Below are 25,967 nucleotides of genomic sequence, written 5' to 3'. Positions count from 1 at the left end.
CACACACACATACACACACTTCATATGGCTAGCAGCAAAAGTCAGACTGTGGAGACAAAGAAAACATCAGGATCTTTCTTTCACCTTGGTGAGAGAAATGCTACTTTTATTTCTGCTCATCTAGCAGCTAGCTAACAGCCATCAGGCCACGTGACATATTTTGATTGGCTAACAGTGGAATAAAAATACTTTAAGTAAACATATCTGTTATACTTTTGTTTTCGGTGCCTATTATTATTCTTTCTCACTTGTACTATCCAAAAGTATCTCCTTTATCTAACATAAATATCTTGTTCTGGTGACAACACTTACATTCCAGGATTCTTCTATTTTGATTAAGTAAGTACAGTTTAGAAAATTAAATATATATTCCAAACAGCTCCTCTTCAGACTCTTTAGCACCTCAACTTAATTTCCATACCTTACACTGGGACCTGTTTATAATTCCATTATCCTTCACAACCAAGACTGGGATTTCTGCAGCAACCTTGCTGTCATCATTTTCAAGATTAATTCTAATATACTTACATGGGCTTAAGTTGGATCAAAAAGTTAATACTAAATAAATGCAGTAGGATCTTAATGCCAATTTTTAAATTCAATTAGTCAACGATATCTAGCCACATCAAAAGCAAACTATATTTAGGAATATGCATAAACATTAGATAAATTTGTACAATCAACAGGCAAGCTATGTCTTAATACTCTAAAATAGAGGAGGAAAACTATATTGCATGTGGGTGCTTTCTACGAGGGAGTCTGATTGAAGATCTGCAGCATCTACCTTGCCTAACAGGATAGATGATGTCAGACAGTTTTAGAGATTGGAAATCCAGCAAAGTTTCACATTTTGGTTCATTGGTGTACCTATGTAGATTAATGAAGAGCATTGCTTCTTATCTTCTCCATAAATATTTTCAAGGATAATAAATTTGAGGAATTATTGCTGCCTTGTATATATTGCTACCTACCATTCATAGGTAGCTCTAAACTTACTGAAATTACTTATATTCTCATCTCATTCTGCATTTGATCAGCCACCAACTGAATATTATCACTTAGAAAACAAACTAATAGCATTTTTAAAAAAGCAGGCTTTTAAAAAAGAACTATAAGGATTTGACCTTAATTGAATACAATTTTGTATTGAAGGCTAGGTCTGTGACACATATCTTATATTGTAGGAGATTGCAATGAGAAGCGAGGATATTAACCTGGTGCTAGGAATCTGGTTATAAGACTATAATATATAAGTATACGATAGATCTATAAGTAGAAAGTCAGCAGCAGAGAATCAAGTATTCTTGGATATTAAAGCAAAAAGGAAAAATAAACTGGTCATCAGAAAAAGATAACGGGCTTTGTCGCATGTAATGTAGAATCTGCTAAGAAATCAAAACTATGGAGCTTCCCAAAGGAGGAAGAAATTGTTCTGAGAAAGTAGAAACAAATGTAGGAAAAAGTATAGCTGTGAATGTGAAGTATTTGATCAGGCTATGAAATGCAGAAGGGGAAAAAGGGGAGAAGTTCATTTGGAAATAGTAGATTACTATGGCATGGGGGGGGGAGTTTAAACAAGTCAAAATATCAGATGTGACCATATATTCAGAATCTTGTTCCTTTTTTACATGCATCGCATATTTAAAAGATGAGGGTTTGAGTATGTCTCTGCCACCTGATCGACACTCCCACCCTTGGATGGCCTTGAAAGAGGAGTCAGAGCTTTCAAGTAAAAGTAGGAGTCTTGAATAAGAGGCAGCATAAGAAGATAAATAGAAATAAGACACAAGACTTAAAGCAAGGGAGAGATGTCATAAGAAGTGAAGGGCAAAGACCTTTGCAGATTGGCTAATGTGGAGATGAAGAGATGAATGTTCTATTTCACCTGTAAAAAAAAGTGCCAGTACATGTTAGCAGAGAAAGGATTAAGAAATACAGAAAAAGGAACATATGAAATTTGCAATGGCTAGCAAGGACAGATTTTGAAAAGGTTTAGATTGCCAGAATGAAGAGAGTGACAGAATGCTCCATGACGAGTTTGCAAGATAACTGTGGTTCTAAAGGAGGAATGTGTGAATATCTATTGTGTCTTAAAACTGTACTGATTTTTCAGCTGTTGAACATGTGAGAAAGAAAGATTTCTATCTCTAAGTCAGATTCTCAAGAGTGAGGAATTTCTTTCCATTCATTCAGTATTTACATGGCTTGAAGATATCTCTGTAATGCTGTACATTGATATGTGTATATATTGGATCTGCAAGTAATAGTTATTACTGTTCATAACCTAGAGCAGAGATGTCAAACTCGATTTAATTGAGGGCCAGAGAGGGCATGGCCAGCTCAATGTCACTCATGTTGAGGGCCCCTTCCCTCCCTCTCATTATAATCTCCTTCCTTCCTTCCTTCCTTCCTTCCTTCCTTCCTTCCTTCCTTCCTTCCTCTCTTCCTTCCTTTCCCTCATTACTTATTTTTCCTCTTCCCATCTTCCCTTCTTTTTCTTTCCCCTTTCCCTTTCTCCTTTCCTGTCCCTTCTTGGATGTTCAAATTCAACAGGGGAAAAAGTTACCAAAAATAAGAAGGTGAAGATCTTGTGCAACTTTCAAATGCAGATGGATCATCATTTGGAACACAACACACCAGATAGCATGGTTTTCAAGTGCTGAAGCATACAGTTTATTGATACCACTGTACCAGGAAGTGTAAAAACAGGAGACGCTGTACCAGGAGAACATAATAAAAACAACAGAAACAAAGGCAGAATATAAGGAAAAACAGCTGGATAACAGATTAAATAGATGGAATACCAAAGCTTTGCATGAACAACACTTGAAAAACATAGAAGGAAAATGTGATGACAACCTCACATGGGCATGGCTTAAGATGAGGACTATCAAGAAAGAAGGTTTAATACTTGCTGCTCAAGAACAAGCACTACAAACGAATGCCATGAAAGCAAAGATGCAAAAATCCACCGACAATCCAAACTGCTGACTTTGCAATGACAAAGTCGAAACTATTTCACATTTAATATGTAAATGCAGAAAAATCGCAAAAACTGATTACAAAACTAGAATGACCGAGTTTCTAAATTAATCCACTGGTCAGTATGTAAAAAATATGATTTACTGTACTTGAATCCAGAAAGTCAGGCAACTTAAAATGGAAAAAGTTATAGAAAATGAGAAAGTGAAGATCTTGTGGGACTTTTGAATACAGGTGGATCATCATTTGGAACACAACATGCCAGATATCACAGTTGTCAAAAAGCGAAACGTACAATTTATTGACATTGCGGTACCAGGAGATGCCTGAGTCGAAAAAAAAGAAAAGGAAAAAAATCATGAAATACCCAAGCTGGCCATCGAATCTATGAATTTATGGATGAAACATGTAACAGTGATACCCATTATCATCAGGGCACTTGGTACCATGTCCAAGAATTTTATAAGATACATCAACAAATTGCAGCAATAACACCAGTGGAACTACAAAAAACTGTGCTACTCGGAACATCGTATATTTTAAGAAGGTACTTGGTTGATACCTAGGATGCTGGCAGCAATCCGTATCCATATTAGCAGCAGTCAATGGTATTTGTGATGCATTTTTGAATGCTCAGTTGACTGAGTCTCATGTTTAATGAATAAAGTAAATCATCATCATCATCATCTGGAGGTACCATTATTACATAATCCTGCACTCTAACAGGAGTGTATCTTCTCAATATGCCAATGTTGTTGAGAGTCAGAGTTTTTCTATACTTTTTAATTACCATTCTAGTGGTCATCTAGATTTTTGCAATTCAGATCTAGAAGTCTTTATTTTTGTGATGGGAGCTTGTATCTTCCATGTTCCTTATTCAACCTGTCCAGTGATGGAAAATGGGAAAGTTGTATTACAGCAAGGTCTGTAGAATCACTTTAATTAATTAGTTATTTCTGCCATATTGTACCTAAAGACTGTGATCCAATTGTGTTGAGATAGTCAGTGTAATGAAAGAATTGAAAAGAAAAGCTAAAATATCAATTTTTTAAAGTGAAACCAGTGCTGACATTTATATTTTAAAATCAGCATTATATGCTTTAATTTTTCAGTAAATATAAAAATCCACCTGTTAATCACCAGGAGGTATTTTCATCACCCTGTCCAATCACAAACTCATTTGACAAGTGCCAACAGGATGGTAATAAATAGGTGACACTGAGAACTAAATATAAATATGCTTAGAGGGGAAAAAATCAAGTTGGTGGATATAAACAAAAATTCAGGAAAAAAACCCCAAGGAAGAACACACTTTCATAAAACCAAGAATTAAATGTGCTTACTGACAGTAAGTTGAAATAGGAACAAAAGTTGGGGAAAAGGGAACAAAAGAACTGGTTATTTATCTGTCAGGAAGTGAGGTACAGTAATGACTTATTCTTTATATGCTTTTGTGATTTTGTGCCCAAACATTTGCTTAAATGCATTCTTTATGAATAATTTTTGGGACAGAGCTGTGCCTGGTTTGAAAATGTTTTGGAAAAAGTATTTTACTCATGTGAGTGACCACACAACCTCTACTATTTATTAAAGCTGTATCTCCCTTGTTCCTCTCTCTTCCAATTTGCACAAAGCTAAAAAATATATGAGATTACTTTAATGGACTAAGACAGTGATGGCGAATCTTTTCGACATGGAGTGCTGAAAAGGGAGCATGCGCATGCGTGCACACTTGTCTGGTACATGACCTGGAAGAGAAGCTTCCCAATGGGTACGCGCACACCGGAAAATGAAGTCCCGGTTTCTGGCGCACATATGTACGTTGGCCAGCTAGTCTTCCAGTTAATGGCACGCATGCGCATGATGATAAACTGGCCAGAATTCATGCCAGAAATTGGAAGACCTACTCTTCCAGTTTCCAGCACTGCCGCATGCACAAAGGCCAGCTGATCATTGCGCATGCAAGCACGCCAGAAACCCAGAAAAGGAACGGGTGATGCCACACATGCCAGGCAGTAATGCCGTAGGTTTACCATCATGGGACTAAAACATTAAATCAGTCATATCATTAATATAATTCTTAAAACATCTGCATCTTTTGATACCAGGCTCCTACAGAAGCCTGAAAAAACAGGCAGCTATTTTTTTTTAATTGAAAAAGTTTTATACAAACAAATTTTCCCCCTTTTAACCCCCCCACCATACAATGTAAATCTCATACAGATGCTATGCCCCCTCCCCTCCCCCCAACCCCCCCAAAATTTTCTCATTCAAATATTATACTAAATACTTTACCCCCTCCCCTCCCCCATCTTAAAATAGATTACTCATTCACATATTATACCCCCTCACCTCCCAACAAACATAATATAAGTTTCTCTTAAAGTAACAATAGCCCATTAATCCCATCTTCTAAGTTAATTAAACATATATAAATCATAATATAAATTTCTCTTAAAATAACAATATTTCATTAATCCCATCTTCTAGTTTAATTATGTATATATATTACCCCACCCTCCACCCTAACCCACCCCCACCTCCCACTCAACCCCCCCCCTGACGTCCGCTATACACCACTCTAACAATTTCAAGCAGCCCATGTATTATTTACTCGAATCATCTATCAGTCTAAACATTCTTACCTAAAGGCTACATAATACCTCCTAGTCTGGTATTTATTCTGTATGTAATCAATCCATTTTACCCATTCCTGTGTATAATTCTCCTCCTTCTGAGCTTTTAAGAAAGCTGAAATTTTTGCCATTTCGGCGAACCCCGCCACCTTCTGAATCCATTGATCAATTGTCGGTAAAAAATCTTTTTTCCAATGTTGCGCAATCAACAACCTAGCTGCTGTGACCATATACAAGACCAATTTTGTTTCCCCTTTAGTAAAATCCTTAGGCAGCTATTTTAATAAGAGATTCTATACTTTCACGTGTGTGTTCTAAAGCACTTCCAAATATTGTTGAATTGTGTGTAACTCTAATGAGTAATGGTTCTGAGACTTCACTTTTTTCTTTGTTTCATGGGACGAATCCAGTCCTCTGAAAACCAGATTTCTTTGAAAATAAGGGTCATTCTGTTGATGATTGGACTCAAGCTGTTATTTCAATATTACTGCCAAGAATTACTTTAATTGTCCTATAATATATGTACTGTAATTTTTACATTTACATTGTTCTGGTTTTGGACAGTGCATTTTTTGCTGTAGGAATTCAAATATACATACAGTTCAAAATCAATCCTAAATGTTTATCTAAATATGGTACAAAACTTGGGAGAGCATCTTTAATCACAACAGCAAAGCATTACAGATTGATTTATGCAATTTATGTATTAATTCCAGATTTTGTGCCTGTAAAACAATCAGAATATTTTAGGAGTTCTCGCTTATAAGCAGAGAGCACCTCTACTATGTGAAGAATCCAGAAAAAGCATTGAAAGGTTAAATCTAAATTTAAAAAGGTAATTAACATATTATCCAGAAGAGGGTTGCTACCGGTTCACACCTGTTTAGGCGAACCGGTACTGGAAATTGGGACTGGGTTGTCAAACTGGTAGAGATGGCAGGCTGGCCACGCCCACAAACTTGTTCCCCAGTCGCCCATGCCATTGCCGGCATGTTTTTAGTCATTTTATAATGTTCTGCACATGTGCAGAACAATTGACAGGCAACTGTGCATATGCAAGCAATGTGTGGCAGTGTGCACATGAGCGAAGCGAGTAGCATCGTGCAAAGTGTGTGCAAAGCGAACCAGCAGTAATGCCAGCAGCAACCCACCCCTGATATTATCATAATATTTTGCATCACGGCCACTGTCAACTAACTGCGTTTTCAATTTATTATGGGATAAGTTTTCATTATTCTTTTTCTGTAAAAGATTAATACTGCTATCCCTCTCAAAATTAGTTGATAAAAGTATAGAAATAGATACTTATTTTTCAAAAACAGATTTGTAATAATACCTTCGGGTATTTATTGTGCTTCATATATATTTTCTTATAGTAACTTTGAAAAATGCTACACGAATAAACAACTCACCCATTTCCATTGTCTTACTGCAGAATAATAAATATATTTTAAAGAAGTATCCAGTGTTTTGTTTTGTTTTTTGCTTTGCTACATGACCACCAGAGTTGTTAAAAAGTTCTTTTTTTTACATTTACATTTCCAACATACATTTGAAATACCTTTTATATATTGGAGTAGGATCCACATCTTAATACAGAAGATTCTTAAAGTGAATATAAAGATAAAACCAGAGACTTTTCTTTTAGGTTTAATGGATAAAGAACTTGGGAGTGAGTGGGTGGAACTTTATTGTTAGATATGCTGACAGCAGCAAGAATGCTTTATGCACCAAAATGGAAAGATACTTTAATTCCTGCAATGAATGACTGGCTGGAAAAACTGATGGAATTAACTACCCTAATCAAAGAAAATAATGCAGCTTTGTTTTTATTTGAAAACCACTTCTAGACTTTGGGCCTGAGATGAAAAAAAAAAGAAACTTTGACTTTGGGTTTTGCTGATTAATAGATTTGTTGTTATAGAAATGACTAATATATATTATTATGTAAAAGTAAAAAGATGAGGCTGTATGCTATTAGCTTTTTCTACTGGGCTAAAAAGATTTGGAAGCCAATGCTTTTCTTCCTTCTCCCCCTTTGCCCTAGACCTTTTCCTCTTCCCTATTTCCTCTCCTACTTTATTTTAATTTTTCTTTGTATTTTATATTTTGATAAAATAATAAAAATCTTGGGAACAAAAATGTATTACGTTAAAGAAGTGTTTTATAAACAATTTTTATTTATTATTCCTTCAAACAACTTGGAAGTAACTTTTTTGCTGCTTCTCGCTTTCTCAAAGGAATGTGCCAATGCTGAAAACACAGCAATGAAAGAAAGAAAGTAAGTAGAGATCATTTGCACTGGATTGTTCCATTTGGTATCTTAGACTTGTTCACTTACCTAGCCCCTGTTCTTTTAATGGGATGGGTAGCCATCTTCTGAATTTTGAAAACTAAAATAAATGTTCAGTTCATTGTCAGCTTTCCACTATTTTGTTTGCAATTATAAACTTGCTTTGGAAGGCTTATGTACTGCAATGGTTTGTATTTATTACAATTATTTTATACAATTCGATTGTATATGGGCTGAAACAGTGTTTCAAATAGTTAATATTAATCTGATTTTGGTTTACCCAAGTAGGGCTACCATGTCTAGGGTGCAAAAACTGGCTACATGGCATAAGATGTAGACCCTTTTTGTATCTTTATGCTGCTATCTACTGCTTGTTCACATTGTAGGCCCTGTCATTTTGTTCTGGCAATTATATAATCATAAACTATTTCTCAGAAAATGTCTACCACAACATCAATAAACTGATAATCTTCTGATATGTTTTCAACCAAACACAAATCAGTTTGCAAAATGAACTGAGATTAACTGTTAAGCCATTTTATTTTATTAAGTAGTGACTTTGTTTGGACAAAGTGATTGTTAAGTCTTAACAAATGGTAATTACCTGAAAAATGTGGCTCTGAAAGTATTGACTCTTGTAATACTTTTTTTTTAATAGGTGCCATCTATTCCCACTAAAATCTCATCACTTACATGGTTACAAATAGATTCATTCTAAATAGCAGAAGGTTTTAACAGATTAACAGGGATCTTGAAGGTCATCTAGTCCAACCCCCTGCCCAAGCAGGAGACTCTACATCTGCCTCTACCTAAGATCAAACTCACAACCTTCTGATTGTGAGGCGAGAGCTCCACCTCTAGGCCACAGCAGCTTCAAGCCTTCCACTTGGGGTGAAAAGAAGAAACCCTGGTTTGGGCATATATATATATATCAGTTGGGGAGGAAAGATCTTAACACATTTGAGGAATTATTCAGTTAGTGTGGAACATGGGTGTCAAACTTGCTGCGTCACGTTGCCATCACATGACGTTTTGCGATGTTTTTCCAATTTGAGAAGCTGGAATGGGCATGGCCTGCGTGTGACACATCCAGCCCACAGGATGCCATTTGGCACCCCTGGAGTAGAGGTTCCCAGAAATTCCCAGCATAGAAGAGTTGTGTCCATAGCTTTAGAGGGAAATTTTATAGCATTGCATTTATTTTGCATGCTGTAGGTTGTATTACAAGGCTTAATCTAATATAAGGGTTGAAGACACTGGGATAGAAATTGTGGGTTCCTGGCCTGCCTCAAACATAAGGCAGGTGCCAGCAGTCAAGACTAACCTGAAGGCACAAATGTGCAGGTTCCACGGTAGATATCATCTGTGATTGTTCCAGCACAAGGATCTAAAATCTTAGCATTATATTGAGTTAGAAAGAGTAATGGCTTGATTTAGATTAAAGCAGTCTCCTATGCTATTTAACACGATAACTAAATGAATACTTGAAAAGACTGCAGTTAAATAGCAGAGGTAATCTGAATGTATATCATTTTGAAAAAGTACATCTTCATAATGAGATGTTAAAATATTCTTTTCTGTTTATTACATATAAAAACGATCCTCTTCTCTTTTGCATCTAATTACTTTATAGAGCGCATAATCTGAGGTGAAACAATTGGTTTATCTGTCAGTTGTTTAACAGTCAGAGAATGATATGACCGTGATAAGAGACAGATGTTAATATCTTTCGGTCTCAGAACATATCACTTCCATTCTGAGACAAAAGTGAGGTGTAACATTTGTCCACCATGAGTCAGGGCCATGGTGATTTGGAATAAACCAATGGTTGTCATGGTAACTATGAATACCTGATATAATTTCTGAATTTCTGATTCAATGTCAGTAGAAAAGCCTGCCACACGCCATTATCTGTAGTGTACTGCTTCTGGTCACATGCAAAGCCTCCCAAAACAAGACAAAAGCCACTTCCTCTTCTTTCTTTTGGGCTGATGCCTGATGCCAAATCTAAAACCCAGACGAGGAATCTCCTCCCCTTTTGCCCTCAGGGGTCTTGATTGGTGCAAGCCAGAATTAAATTCCCACCCAGGATTTGATAATTGACATTAAATCATAGGAATCATAGCACAAGGAAACTGATTACTGATAAACTGCCTCCTTGAATGATAACAGTGAACTGAAAGCTCAGAGTATAAACTTGTCTTATTGGTCTCTGCACATCACTATCTCAATCTGCATTGCTTGTCCAAAACCAAGATTCTTGGCAGTAAGAATTCCAATTATCTATTTCATCCAATTCCCATTTCCTAAGGCCACGATGGTGAACCTATACGTTTTCCAGTAGGTTCACTGGGACCGTTTTTCCACTCTCCCCAGGCTCTGGAGGCTTTCCTGGAGCCTGGGGAGGGTGAAAACGGCCTCCCCCAGCTCCCCAGAGAAAATACTAAGCTCAGCTTTGAGGCAAGCAGTGTGGCACATGTAGGGGGGAGTGTGGGGTGTGTGTGCTCATGTGCATGTGGGGGCACACTTTGCATTATGGGTGCTGGTGTGCACAATCACATTTTTGGCACCCAACAACAAAAAGGTTAGCCATCACTGTCCTAAGAGGTTGCATTTTCCAAAGCACAAGCAACACATCTAAACACATACATTCCCAATAATAAAACAACACAATATATTCCATTCATCCCCAAGTTGGAGAGTTTCAGTTGAGTCCTTACCACTGCAATAATCTCTCTTTCATTCTTCTGCACTTCCTTTCTACTTTTGCTCTCTGCTTCAACATAGTAAATAGGATAGCACCCTTCACCACACTTGAGAACATCACGGTAGTATAGACAGTGTATTTCAAATAATGTAGCATGCATAGTTCTGCAATCCAAAAGAACTATATGCGCTCCCCAACATGTACTACCTCAGTCTGTCTAATCATAGGGTTGGCCTATCCTAGTCTGATGCTGGAAGCTAGCCATGCTCTGTGTGCTGAGCAAGAAATTGATCATAGGCAGTGGAGAATAGTCTCTATGAGGTCCATAAGCATTAAAATGATTACTTGGATTGTTGGCAAATGGGGGAAGATAGATTTTGCTACTGTAGAATTTTGAGGCCCTTGTATAAATATTCCAACCCAATTACTGGTGATACAAATTTGCAGTCCTGGGGAAAAAAGCTTTTATGCATATTAAACTACTGAGCAGCAAACCATGACCACTCTTCTACAAGTATCTCATATCAAATAATATTTTGCTAAACTATGTAGTTGAATTTAGTTTTGTATTACAGTCAATGAACTCTTCTCACAGCACACATTGCATAATAGAAGTCAACCATATGCAAGAAGGATGAAGTGGGACTCAAATGAATTGGCTTCTTCCTAATTATTTGGCAATTTTGGGTCAATTTATAATAGAAGAATAGAAAAATAATTTACTCATCCAAAGCTTTATGATAAATGATACAATCCTTTCTCAAGTTTTCTAGGATATGCATTTGTGTAGACATCGCTTATTTAATCCAAATGGTCATGGTGTTTAAGCTCTACAATGTAATATCAAGATAATAGTGAAATTATTCTTTAAATTTCAGGATAATTAAGTGAATGCCAGTATAGCTGATTGCGCAGTTAGCCAGATGTTTACATTGGATTTGGAATTTTTATCCACCTATCGAGTCCCTTCCCAAGTATTATTAAAATCATTTTATTTTCCACTCTTTTAGGTTCATCCAGGATCCAATGTCAGAAAATGAGGTACTTGGTCAGTAATTCGTTTTTGTCCCATTTTAGATGTTGTGTTTGTCTTTTAACATGTCATTAAATAAGCATTCCAAACCTTTTGACAAAGTAGATGCTAATTCAGAAGTCTACTGATTCAAAATTATATCCAATTTAAGTTTCAATGAAGTTATGATCCCTAGAGATGCAAGCCTGTATCTTGGGGATGGATGGGGGACATCTTTGATTCATGGTCGTTGCTGGAAGAACAAGTAGAAGCTTTGACCAGTTTAAATTGATATACCAGTTTTAGCCCTATCTGGAACAGGAGGCAAGGAGTATAATTATTCAAGCCTTTGTTAACCCGAAAGGGAATTATTGCAATGTGTTCCACATAAGGCCACATAAGACTGCTTTGAAAATCATCCAAAAAAAAAAAAAGCCATGTAATCCAAAATGCAGCACTCTAGAGGCTTAATGTGCAGTTCTAGTGTTTCTGTTATTGATACAGAAACTTGCATTACTTACTTGTGAATCACTAAATGCAATTAAATTGGTAGTCACTACCGATAAAGTATTTTGTGGATTGTGGGCTCACAAAGAAAGCTTCTGCTTGTCTAATCCAAAGAAAGACTTGCTTCCAGAAATTGTGGTTTTATAAAAAGAACATTGGACAACCATTTGTATGAAATGGTATAGGGCATGGGTGCTCAAACTATGGCCTGCAAGCCGCATGTGGCCCACTGAAGCCATTAATCTGGCCTGCATAGGACCACATCGCCCCATCCACCCTTCGGCTGAGCACAGGACTTACCTTCGTGAGCCCCGCAGGCTGGAACTGAAAGGTAAGGCCAACACTTTTGGCCTGCAGACATATTCGGGAGGTGGAGGAGGTGAAAAACGGAGTGCACAGAAGCCCCAGGAGGCCAAAAATGGGTGAAAATGCCCCGGTTTTGCCCCAAAATGGGTTGGTTTTGCCCATTTTTCATCTGCAGAATGCTCCTGGTTGTGGGGGGAGGTGAAATATGGGGTGCATAGAAGCCCCAGGATGAAAAGAAGAAAAGGCAACAGCATGTAAACAAAGGCAAATAAAACACCCCCAGGAGCAAAATAAATTAAAGTTTAATTTGTGTGCATTGTTTAATGGACTGTTAAATTAGCCACACCCACCTAGTCACATGACCTAGCCATGACTACTCAGTTCCATGACCCACACCTACCCAGCTGGTCCGGCCTCCAACAGTCTGAGGGACTGTAAATTGGCCCCCTGTTTAAAAAGTTTGAGGACCCCTGGTATAGGGTTTCCTGCTTGAACAGGGAGTTGGTCTAGAAGACCTCCAAGGTTCCTTTCCAACTCTGTTATTTTGTTATTCAGAAGCAAATAATATCTGCTGAAGATTTCTTCTTGCCATGTGTTATTTATTTACTTGGTATACATGACTCTGAGTAGCTAAAAATGAAAACAAAATAAAATCAGAGTAAAAACACAACCAGTAATTAAAAACATAAATAACACAACACAGCATAAAATAGCAGCTAAGAACAAATGCAACACTTCTCAAGCAGTATAACCAAGAAGCAGACTTTCTCACAGTATCAGGGCCCCAAAGGTAACAGCAAAGCCAGGATTTTTAATGTCTTGAGAAAAGGTAGCAGGGTTGCAGCAAATCTCATTTGGAGTGTGTGTGTGAGAGAGATGGGGGGAAAATAGACTGACAGAGAGAGTGACAGAGAGAGACAGAGATAGAGACAGACAGACAGACTGAGAAAGAGGGGGAGAAACACAGAGTGGGGTAGGAGGTGGAGGAGGAGTGACAGGGCAGAAAAGACTTTTATTATGGATCCTGGTACACTCTCACCAGAAATAATGGAACAGTTAAATGCCATTGGAAAGTGACATTCCCATAAGTAAGCCAACCTCAAGCTATGATGGTCTTTGAAGGCAACCAGTAGCACCTTGAATCATACCTGGAACTGAACTAGCAGCCACACAGCTTACAGTGCAGAGATGTCACATGTGCCAAACAATCAGCACCCATAACTTATCAAGCTACCACATTTTGCACCTGCTGAAACTTCTGAATACTCTGACTATGAACAGGGCTTCCTGGTTCAGGAATGGGCACACAATATGAAGACCCTTTTCTTTGAGCAGGAGCCATGAATGCACTTGAGGCCCCAAATTGAGCATAGGATCTGCCTGAGACAATTCAAATCCATCCATAACCAGAGATGGAAGGTCCTAAAGACTAAAGAGAGTCCTAAAACTCAAAGCCACTTGGCCTTACAAGGGTTCAGTTGAAGCATGTTTTTTTTATTGAAAAAGTTTTATACAGACAAATTTCCCCCTTTTAACCCCCCATAAAGTATAAATCACATACAAATGCTATGCCCCCTTCCCTCCCCCCAACCCCCCCCGCAGAAATTCTCATTCAAATATTATACCAAATACTTTACCCCCTCCCCTCCCCCTGCCTTAAAGTAAATTACTCGTTCACATATTGTACCCCCTCTCCTCCCAACAATCACAATATAAATTTCTCTTAAAATAACAATATTTCATTAATCCCATCTTCTAGTTTATTTATACATATATATTGCCCCACCCTCCACCCTAACCCTCCCCCACCTCCCACTCAAACCCACCCCCCTGACTTCCGCTGTACACCACTCTAACAATTCCAAGCATCCCATATATTATTTACTCTGATCATCTATCAGTCTAAACATTCTTACCTAAAGGCTACATAGTACTTCCTAGTCTGATATTTATTCTGTATGTAATCAATCCATTTTACCCATTCCTGTGTATAATTCTCCTGCTTCTGACCTTTTAAGAAAGCTGAGATTTTTGCCATTTCAGCGAACCCCGCCACCTTCTGAGTCCATTGACCAATTGTTGGTAAAAAAATCTTTCTTCCAATGTTGTGCAATCAACAGCCTAGCTGCTGTGACCATATACAAAACCAATTTTGTTTCCCCTTTAGTAAATTCCTTAGTTAAACCCAATAAAAACATTTGCGGAGTAAATTGTATTCTTTTCTTCAATACATTTTGCATAACCCACTCAGTTGAAACATGTTGTTCCCATAAAGAAATGAATAGACTAGTGATCGAAGCTACACCTCTTTGGCATCACTCAAACAGCTGGCATGGGGATATATAACTGATATCTGTATACTGTTGATATCTCATCCCAAACTGATAGATGACCTTACCCAGTCACTTCATCTTGATATTAAACAGGAAAAGAGAAAGCACCAAGTCCCATGACACTCAAAAAGCAGGGGCTGCTACTTGAGCTCTCTTCTCCTATCAACGCCCACTGGCCCTGGAGGAAGGAAGAGAAGCAGCACAATAAGTTCCACCCTCAATCCCTAAGGCTAGTCCAGAACCATACCATGATCAATGGTATTAAAAGCTGCTGAGAAGTCAAGTAGAGCAAGGACAAATAGAGTACTCAATTCCCATCTCACCAGATGGCATCTACTAATATCTTAACTTGAGCCTGAATTGTTATAGTCAGTGGTGCGATTCAAAATTTTTTGCTATCGGTTCTGTGGGCGTAGCTGGTGGGCCTGGCACAGCTTGGTGGGCATCCATTCCCTCCCCACTCCAGGGAAAGGATACTGTAAAATCTCTATTCCCGCCCCACTCCAGGGGAAGGTTACTGCAAAATCCTTATTCCCTACTGATTAGCTGGGACTTGGGAGACAGAGAATAGATGGGGGTGGGGCCAGTCAGAGGTGGTATTTACCAGTTCTCCGAACTATTCAACATTTCTGCTACCAGTTCTCCAGAACTGGTCAGAAATTGCTGAATACCACCTCTGGTTATAGTCCAGATAATTTAGAATCCTTCGAAACCACTGTGCAACCAGGAACATATATGGATCTAACACCAAGGTAGCTGAGCTACATCTGTCAAAACCCTCTCCATTTCATCACATCAAATAGCAATAAACTCTACCCAGATAACTAAGCCAGATAACTAACGCTTCCACAGGACCTGCTATGAAGCCAGAGATCAGCATAATGTGATTCTGATGAAATGTACCCATCAGATTCCTTGCTGCAATTCTATAAGTGAACCACTAAACCAAGCACACCCATGAGGCCTGTGTTACCCTAAACTAGACTGCCAGGCAGAGAAATATTGACATTCAGTACCATTACCAGCAAAACATATGCCTTAATGGCAATCATGGCATGATGGGAGGGATAACAGTAGTAGTCATCTTGATTCACACAACTTGTCGCTAAGGCCAGGGCAACCATTTTCTCATGGTTTTTTTAAAGGCGAATGAAGACTGGCTAGTTTGGAAGATCTTTGGAAGTTAAATATGCACCATGCTCAATACCTTAATGGTTGGCTGTATTATTTTAATATTACTACTAGTAGTAATAGATGATCATAATGGGGATCATGACATGATTCTCCCTTTTCTTATGTTTACATCATGTACATTACCTGGAAGGGGGCATGATGGCTCAGTGGTTAAAGTCACTGAGTTTGTCAAATGGAAAGGTGACAGCCCAGGTTAAAGACCCAAGTATCACGTGACAGGGTGAGCTCCCATTATTGCCCCAGCTCCTTGAAAGCAGGCAAATGCAAGTAGGAAGGTAACAGTGTTCCATGTGCCTCGGTGTATAGTCATGTTCACCAGATGACCATGGAAGTGTCTTCGGACAACCCTGTCTCTTTCAGCTAAGAAATGGAGATCAGTACCACCCCCTAGAATCAGACATGACAGGACATGGGAAACCTTAACATGGACACCTTTTAAATTAACGTTACTAAATAACTGTCCATGTATGTTTACTTGCTAGCCCAAACAACAAACAAGCATTAGTTTTGCACTTCTGGTGCAATTTCTGGAATTCTTGATGAAGGACATTTAAATTATGGTGTTCAAAAAGATTTTGTTTTTTGACAGCTTGCTTTTACAAACTGATAATTTTCTACTCATTCCAAGCCATGTAGCTGAATTGTTCATAAATTTTAAAATACAGGTTTTTGCTGAATACAGATATATAACCCATAGCAATCCATCATGAAAAGCCTATTGAATGCTGGATTTTGCAGTTCAGCAGAATTTGCATTCTTTCAAATTCTCCTAAATAGGTGACAGTGAGTGCATAGCATTCACTTTAATGGTCCTTTCTAGTAGTATAATTATAATTTTTTGTGCACAAAATTGCCATATTTCATGACACAGTATTGTGTAAAAACTGTAAATATAAAGTTATCATATCATACAAACATTTGGTTGCTCTATGCTGCAGCTAATTTGCCTGCTGGATAAACAGCAGCTTCCTTTTTTGCTAGAGAAGAATTTCATGGGTAACAGAGTTCTGGAACTGTCCTAGCATAACCTAATTATGGGAAAGATCTCTCTGAAAAGCTACTGGGTCATGCTGAGCTATCATTCTGCATTCACTACAAAGTTTTCCTCTATAAGAAATGATTTCTTATTTGCAAATTTGCAGAATTATTCATAACTAAGCTGCATCCAAATGCCATCAAAAAAGTTTCCATTCTCAAAAGACAAATGCATATTAACATAATAGTAAAGGAACAGGTTACATTCAGTGAATTTGCTTGTGGGGAGAGTTTAGAGTTTTGTATAGTAGTGTAATACCTTATATTTTAGGATTTAATTCCCCATTTTATGATGTGGGGATAAATGCTCATATTGCTTGACATCTGTATATTTATTGCCCAATACCCCCCTCATGAAAAAAAAGGCACGAATGTGACCAAACGTGAGTATGAATGTAGATTAAAGCCTAAATAACATCTGTAAAGATAGTGAAATGGTAATAATAATCTGCACTCCTTGTGTTTGCAGAGTACTATCTAGTGGTCTTTTTAAGATCACTTCCTTTGTTTTTCTATTTTCCTTGCTCCCTTTCCCAAATTCAACTGATAAAAGAATTAATGCTTGACCACATTGGACACTAGAATCTGATCAATAAAATCTAATAAACTCTAATATAGTTTATTCATAATAGATATAAAATAGTTCTATCATAACAGTTCCCTTATCTATGATTAAATAGCTGATAAAGAAGTCTGACCTGACAAGCACTCCAAAAGAACTCTGAAGGAAGCAGATTATGTGGGCTTCAGGGTTAGTTATAATAATGAGATGGTTTTAATTACATTTGTAGGTAACCTCCTGTAGGATTATTTCATTCTGGCATTCTTTGATCTCTAAGGCTTACCAATTATGGTATGAGTATGGTCTTTCTTTCTCTGAGGCCAATTCTGCTTGATGTTGATAATGGGAGAAAGGTCTAGTCCTAAGCTTCTGCTGTTGAGGAAATGCCCTATTTAACTTCTACATGAAATCACTAGGTAAGATCATTTGTCAGCAGAGGATCACATATCATGTGATATCTGATAATATCTCTAAGGCCCAAGCCACTCAAATGATGTTCCTGAGATGCTCTCCCAGTGTCTGGAAGCTGTGCAGATCTGAGCAGATAGGAAGAAGTTTCAGCTCAACCCTAATAAGACTAATAAGGAACAATTGGTAGATACGGCTAGAAAAGTCTCCGCATAAATATATCTTGTATACCAATTGTGTCTGTTCCTAGATTAGGAGACACTGCTCATTATCATTCGTACCCTAGTCACCTCTGAACCATTGCAAAACAGAACATTCAAAAACTTCAGCTGATTCAGAATGCAGTGGCACATGCAATACTGTGTACCCCATGGTACATTGATGTAAACACCACTGTTACATGAGCTGCACTGGTGCAATTCAAAGTGAGACTGATGAGATAGCTGTAATAACACACCTATTATTTTTGCTACCAAGAAAGAGTGTTTAGATAGGATTGAAAATTGAGGGTTATGGGTGCAACTCTGACTTCTCATCTTTGGGTGACTGCAGGAGACTGTGACAACATCACAAAAGGGGGGGGGGGATTTCACACATGTTGGGGGATTTCAATAGTTGAAAAAGGAATGTGAGATGTCCATGAGGCAAAATACTTACATTCCCATTTTGCAAAATCTCCTTAAATGTAAAGAATGATCCAAAGCATGATACTGATTTTCTATCCAGAATAGTATGTATGAAAGCAGATTGTAAGGGTTTTTGTAGAGTTTTTTATAAAGAGAGAATGGAAACAGTTTTCCTGCTAGTGAATAGGTCACAACCTTCTTTTTCTATCCTTAATTCTGAAATAATAAATATGTTTAAAACTGGACATATTGTCATGAAACTTCAGTACAGAGATTTTTGAGGATGCAAAAATGGTGGTGGCCCCATTGAGGTCATGAACGGTGCAGCTTTTGCAGGATTTAGATCAGCCAATTCTATCAGTGCTTAGTAAAGGTATTATTTTAAGGGGGAAATCTGGATTATTTAAACCCCAACAAATAGTAAACCAAAAATCTTGCTTTAAAATATTATGAAAATCACAGATGACAATATCCAGAAATAGACTGAAGGATTTCTCATATTAAAAGTTTATTGTACTCAGGAATGTACACTACTGAACAAAATAAATTAAAGGCGGAGGATAAAAGGAAATAAAATTAAATATAGTTTACACCAATACCATTTATTATACCTTTCTATTTCTTTTTCTTTAATTTCATTCATTTATTATTGTTACATTTACTCCCCTTGAATTCCAAGTCACAGTTTTCCCTATACTTGCTCATGATTTTAGTCAATTTCCACTTTTATATGTTTTTTTTTTAGTAAGACAGAAAAAGTGATGATTAAGCTGCCAATTCATAGCAACACAATCTGCAGCATTCCCTACTAATGCTAAAGCACAGTTCCAGTCAGTTTGGATGCATTTTGGCCTGTAAAGTCAAGTTTAACCAAAGCCTTTGGCTATTCAGTTTTCAAATCTAAAACTATCTTTACTGTTAAATATGAGTCAGCAGTATTTGGTGGCAGCCAAAAATGCCAATGCAATCCTAAATTGCCTTAACAGAGGGATACAATCAAGATCAAGTGAGGTACTAATACCACTCTACAAAGGATTTCTCATATTAAAAGTTTATTGTACTCAAGGAAGACCACACCTAGAATACTGCATCCTGTTTTGATCACCACACTATAAAAAAGATGTTGAGATTCTAGAAAAAGTGCAGAGAAGAAGAACCAAGAGGATTAGGGACTGGAGACTAAAACATATAAAGAACGGTCATAGAAACTGGGCATGGCTAATCTTGTGAAGAGAAAGACCAGGGGAGACATAACAGTGTTCCAATATTTGAAGGGCTGCTACCGAGAGGAGGGGGGCTGAATTTTTTTCCAAGACACCCAAAGATTAGACAAGGAATAAGGGATGGAAATTGATCAAGGAAAAATAAGGAGAAATGTTCTGAGAGTGAGAACAATCAACCAATGGAACAGCTTGCCTTCGGAGGTTGTGGGAGCTTCATCACCGGAGGCTTTCAAGAAAAGATTGGACTCCTATTTGTCAGAAATGGTGTAGGGTCTCCTGCTAGGTGGGGGTTGGACTAGATGACCTACAATGCCCTTCCAATTCTGTTAATCTGATCTTACAAGTGAACGTTCTATTGCCCACCTCACCCTCAGAGCAAGTAGAGGCAATTGATACACTTAGAATATATTATCGTCACAGCATTTTAAGTGTTGACAAAAATAAATAAATAAATAATGAAGTTATGGTTGCAAAAATGGATTATATGAACATAGGTGGTACCTTGCTCAATAGTAGTAACTGTGAGTGGGATCTTGGAGTCCTAGTGGACAACCATTTAAATATGAGCCAGCCATGTGAAGCAGCTTCCAAAAAAGCCAACACAGTTCTAGGCTGCATAAACAGAGGGATAGAATCAAGATCACGTGAAGTGTTAATACCACTTTATAATGCCTTGGTAAGCCCACATTTGGAATACTGCATTCAGTTTTGGCTGCCATGATGTAGAAAAGATGTTGAGACTCTAGAAAGAGTGCAGAGAAGAGCAACAAAAATAATTAGGGGACTGGAGACCAAAACATATGAAGAACGATTGGAGGAACTTGGTATGTCTAATTTAATGAAAAGAAGGACTAGGGCAGACATGAGAGCAGTGTTCCAATATTTCAGGGGTTGCCACAAAGAAGAGGGAGTCAAACTATTCTCCAAGGCACTTGAGTGTAGAACAAGAAGCAATGGGTGGAAACTAATCAAGGAGAGAAGCAACTTAGAACTGAGGAGAAATTTCCTGACAGTTAGAACAATTAATCGGTGGAACATCTTGCCTCCAGAAGTTGTGAATGCCCCAACACTGGAAGTCTTTAAGAAGATGTTGGATAGCCATTTGTCTGAAACGGTATAGGGTTTCCTGTCTAGGCAGGGGATTGGACTAGAAGACCTCCAAGGTCCCTTCCAACTCTGCTATTGTATTGTATACACAAAAACAGTATCTTTTGAACATAATAATTCAAGAAGCAGGAAAATAAAACTAAAGCTGCTTGATAAAATCTTCTCCATTACATCTTTGGTTTATTGTTTCAGGTTTTTTTAGTTAACGGTTTTATAAAATGAATATTTTTAATAGAAAATATCCAATATTTAATAGATAAGAATATATTTCCTCACAATAACTATTTGTAATTTTCATCCCTCATGGACAGAAAAAAATGAAGATTTTCTTATAGGAGAAAAGTCTTATCTGCTACAAGAACCAAGGAAAGAAGAAACAGCATGCCATGTAAGTCCTTTGTCTTAATTAGGGTATATTTTAAAGATTTTTTTTTCCTGTCTTTGAGAAAATTGGAACTTTCTGCAATGTGTTAACTTTCTGCAATGTGAAACAATACTGTATTTAATAATGGAGTTATGTGACTGATGTGTAGTCAAGATTTGGATGTGAAATGAAACTCACAAATGTATGGCCCTTTTAAAATTACCTGCTCCAATTTGAAAATAATACTTTCCTTCTTTGCCGGATATATGCCTTGCAATATTTATAGTAGGCAGAAGTGGTGGCAATGCAATTAGGGTGTTGGATCTGCCTAGTGCTATTAGTTGCTTTAAACTGCTGTAGCCATGCCCTCTCTCTGTAGTTGTTCAATATTGTTTCCTAGGGCCATTCTATGTCTGGCAGTAGAATTGTATGGTTTTTCCAAATAAGCTTTTCTTTATTTACTTTGAAGTTGAAGTAGCCCAACTTTTTTTCCAGTTTTTTTTATAAAGGTGGGGGGGGGGTGTCATTGCTTTAAGAAATCCATTTGTGTAAAGTAAGGCTTTATGGGCTACCATGAGCAGAAGGTTCTGTGCAGATGTGATTTCTGAAGGCACTTTTTCTTAATTATTTTGAAAAGCTACACACACCACTAGCCATAGATCAAGATCCTGGCAGGTTTTCTTGATTATATTGGGTGCATATGTTGGTTTTTTTTAGTAAGATTGTAAATAAACTTAGAAACGAGTTTACGGACAAAACAGTCATCTGTTTGCAGGCAGCAAAGTAAGGAAGCAGGACAGCAAACAAGGCATAAGCAAGGAATCAACCCTCTTATCACATTTGGCTACTGTGCTGCCTCTGCTTTCCTAACTGGAATCACAGGCTGTAAGGCAACATGCCAAGTGCAATTTGGAAGATGATCAGACTGGAAGTGGACATCAGATTGAGGCAGGAAAGCAAATGGATTAGGTTGGGACAGCATTGGCTTGGGGGTGGTGATTGCCAATGTGTGGCAAGCATTAATCTTATTTAGTGAGATACTTTCTTTTTATATGAATTTCAAGTTTTGCAGGCAGTCTTTTAAAAAGATATAAACTGGAGTGCCATTAAATCAGTATGCTGGAGTTTCAATCTGGCAAGCTCTGTGTTGGTGTATGTGAGTCCAAAATGTTTTTCAACACAGCATATAAACATATGCTGTGTCTCTAGGCACTCTACACTAATTAATCCACTAGTATGAGAAATTAAACAACCCTGACCCTAGGGTCTCTGTATAATAATATAAAAGTAATTAACAATTCATCAGTTTGAGAACATTAAGGAACAAAGTTGCACAAAACAAACAGGTACTGTTACTGATACTATTATTAATAATTCAGAAATTATGGAGGTATGAGAAAAAGATACTGGGGGTTCATTTCCTTACCATTTTTCTCCCTGATCTATTTGGTGAATTATTATACAGATGTTTACAATTACAAAAGTAACAATAATATAACTAGAGAAATCTGACATTAACTGTTTTAGATTTGGAAGGCATCTGGACATATCCTCAATAGGTTCTAATCTGATATAGGCCTACTGTAACTTTACATTATTATCATCACTCATTACCACTTTATAATGCCTTGGTAAGGCCACATTTGGAATACTGCATTCAGTTTTGGTCACCATGATGTAAAAAAGATGTGGAGACTCTAGAAAGAGTGCAGAGAAGAGCAACAAAGATGATTAAGGGACTGGAAGCTAAAACATATGAAGAACAGTTGTAGGAACTGGGTATGTCTAGTTTAATGAAAAGAAGGACTAGGGCAGACATGAGAGCAGTGTTCCAATATCTCAGAGGTTGCCACAAAGAAGAGGGAGTCAAACTATTTTCCAAAGCACCTGAGGGTAGAACAAGAAGCAATGGGTGGAAACTAATCAAGGAGAGAAGTAACTTAGAACTGAGGAGAAATTTCTTGATAGTTAGAACAATTAATCAGTGGAACAGCTTGCCTCCAGAAGTTGTGAATGCCCCAACACTGGAAGTCTTTAAGAAGATGTTGGATAGCCATTTGTCTGAAATGGTATAGGGTTTCCTGAAGAGGGTTGGACTAGAAGACCTCCAAGATCCCTTCCAACTCTGCTATTGTAATGGAAAAGTGAAATATAAGTAAAACTAATTAATCAAAAATTGTTGCAGCAGCAATCGTTGTATAACTGTTCACATGATTTCTTCAAAATTATACAACCATGAAAACTTCAAATAACTGTGTTATATTATGATGATTATGGCACAGCAAAATGTTTAATGGTTGGCTTAATTCATTATAATAGCCTTTTCCAATTATGATTTCCTGAAACTGAAATAATTCATTCTTTCCCAATATGGAAAATCAGAACATTTCAAAAATATTTTAATAGGCCAGGAAGGAAATATCTTCAGAAAAATGAATTACCACACATCTTAAGAAACATTCATTTCTTATTCTGAAAGTGCTATTTCAAAGAAAAAAATCATAATTTAAGTATCATCTAACCATCCAACAGCCTTCATTCTACCCTGGATGATTGGATGGTTAGATGAATGTTGTGGAGCCCTTCCAGAAGGCCAAAAGCATAACTCACCTTAGGAGGAATGATGTTGGACAGGATGAGGGCTATGGCAGAAAAAGATTTCCCCTTAGAACTCAACAGACAAAACTTCCTTTGACAGGATTCACAACATGTCTCTCCTCCCAGATCTGATGGGACAGGTAGATGTCACTGGGGAGAGGCCAGGGGTGGGTTGCTGCCGGTTTTACTACTGATTCACAACACGCATGTAATGTGTGCACATGCTATTCAATGTAAATTGTTCTTCACACATGAGCAGAACAATTTACAGTGAATTGTGCATGCACAGTCACAAAAATCCAAAATGGTGGTCATTTCACAGCAGAACTTGCTCTGACATTTGGAAAACTATATTAATCCACATAGAAATATGATTCATGGGACTTCATATTTTTCTACAGTCTTTTTAGATTGCCCTTTTGCAATTAGTTTCAAGCAATCCTGGACTTAGTGCAGTAGTGAACAAGCTGAATTAATTATATGTAGGAAATTATATATAGGAAATCTTTCCTTCTTAAAATCTTAGAAGAAAAAAAACCTACTTAAATATATTACTTTAGGTTACAGATTCAGATGAAAATCAAACTGAAACAATGGGAACTTTGAAACGGTTGCAGAAGTTAGTTCGACATAAGAAAGACAGTATACACAGTTTGGATGACATCAAGCATATATTATCATCCAGTAAGTAAAATGATTTAATTTCAATCTATATGAAATTAAATGTATCCATAAAATTCATTTCAATATTCAACACAAATTTAGAATATAGTTTCCAACCTATGGACACAGCTCAACTAAAACGTTAAGCAACCAATAATATTTATGCATTTTTGTTAAAAAAAATAAAATAAAAAAAATGCATCCAAAAGTCTTTCTGTCTGCAAATAGGCATAACATTTTAAAAAGCTACCAACAACAAAATGCAAGCATTCTCATCACAGATTTACAAACTAGATATATACTATGCAAATAAAGTATAGTTTAGGAATAAATATATTATTTATTTTACAGGATTTATAGGTTGGTCCAGTCAAAACTGATTCTGAGCTGTATTCCCTCTCCATAACTCTGATTAAAATACCGAATTTAATCAGCAAATCAAAACCATAGCATCAGAATATAAGATTCTGGGAGTAATTGCAATCAATCATCAACCACCAATTAAACTTTAAAACACTGTGTTGACTAGCACCCAGTAAACTCAAAGTACCGTTTATGCAGACAATAAGTTTTTCAACAGAACAATATATGTGAGTTATTGCAGAAAATATCTGCACTGATACTTTCAATCTAGGTTTGTGGAACTGACATTTCACTTTCATGATTTATTCAATATTTTATGTAACCTAGATATGCAAGATGAAATCTTAGTTCTCGTTGAACCCTTTCAACTTGTCTGCTTATATCTCTAGTAATGATTTAATTATATTTTACTAATATGGTACATTGATCTTTTTTAAATATATAATTGATATTTATGTGTTTATCCAAGTTACTGTATATTGTCTTGGCATCATTTGAGAATAGGCAAGATATAACCATTATCAATCAATTAATGATGAGGTTTAGATGTTCTCTGAAATGACCAGATTTTTATTATTTTATTGTTTATTTATTTTTAGTTTATTACTTTTAAAATATATCTGTTCTTGCAGAAGACAAGTATATTAAATAAACTAAGTAAGTATGTAAAAATAAACAAACAAACCATTATTTTTTAAAAAAATATTCTTTTCAAGATATATCACCACAAGATCCTGGGTTCTCTGAAGGTGAAGACGAAGCTCCAATTTCATGTATGAAATTAACAAAGTACCAGGACAAAAAAATATTGAAAGACAGCTCAAGATTAAAGGCAGAAATTGAGCCAAGATCAGATCTTATCTCAGCATTGCTGGATACAACTTATATTTCTGGCATTAACAACCTAGGAAATAATGACACCTGTTCTGAAATGGAATTTCATCTCTGGAGTGAGTGGAAACCTTTCCCAGATACTCAGTTGGGTCCCTATGATTTCTTCACCACAAGGATAGAAGAGTGGGGAAAATGTACTTGTTGTTCACATCAG

This window comes from Natrix helvetica (assembly GCF_964273705.1).
Source record: "Natrix helvetica genome assembly, chromosome: 4".
NCBI classification, from domain to species: Eukaryota; Metazoa; Chordata; class Lepidosauria; order Squamata; family Natricidae; genus Natrix; species Natrix helvetica.
This window is presented reverse-complemented; position numbering follows the sequence as displayed.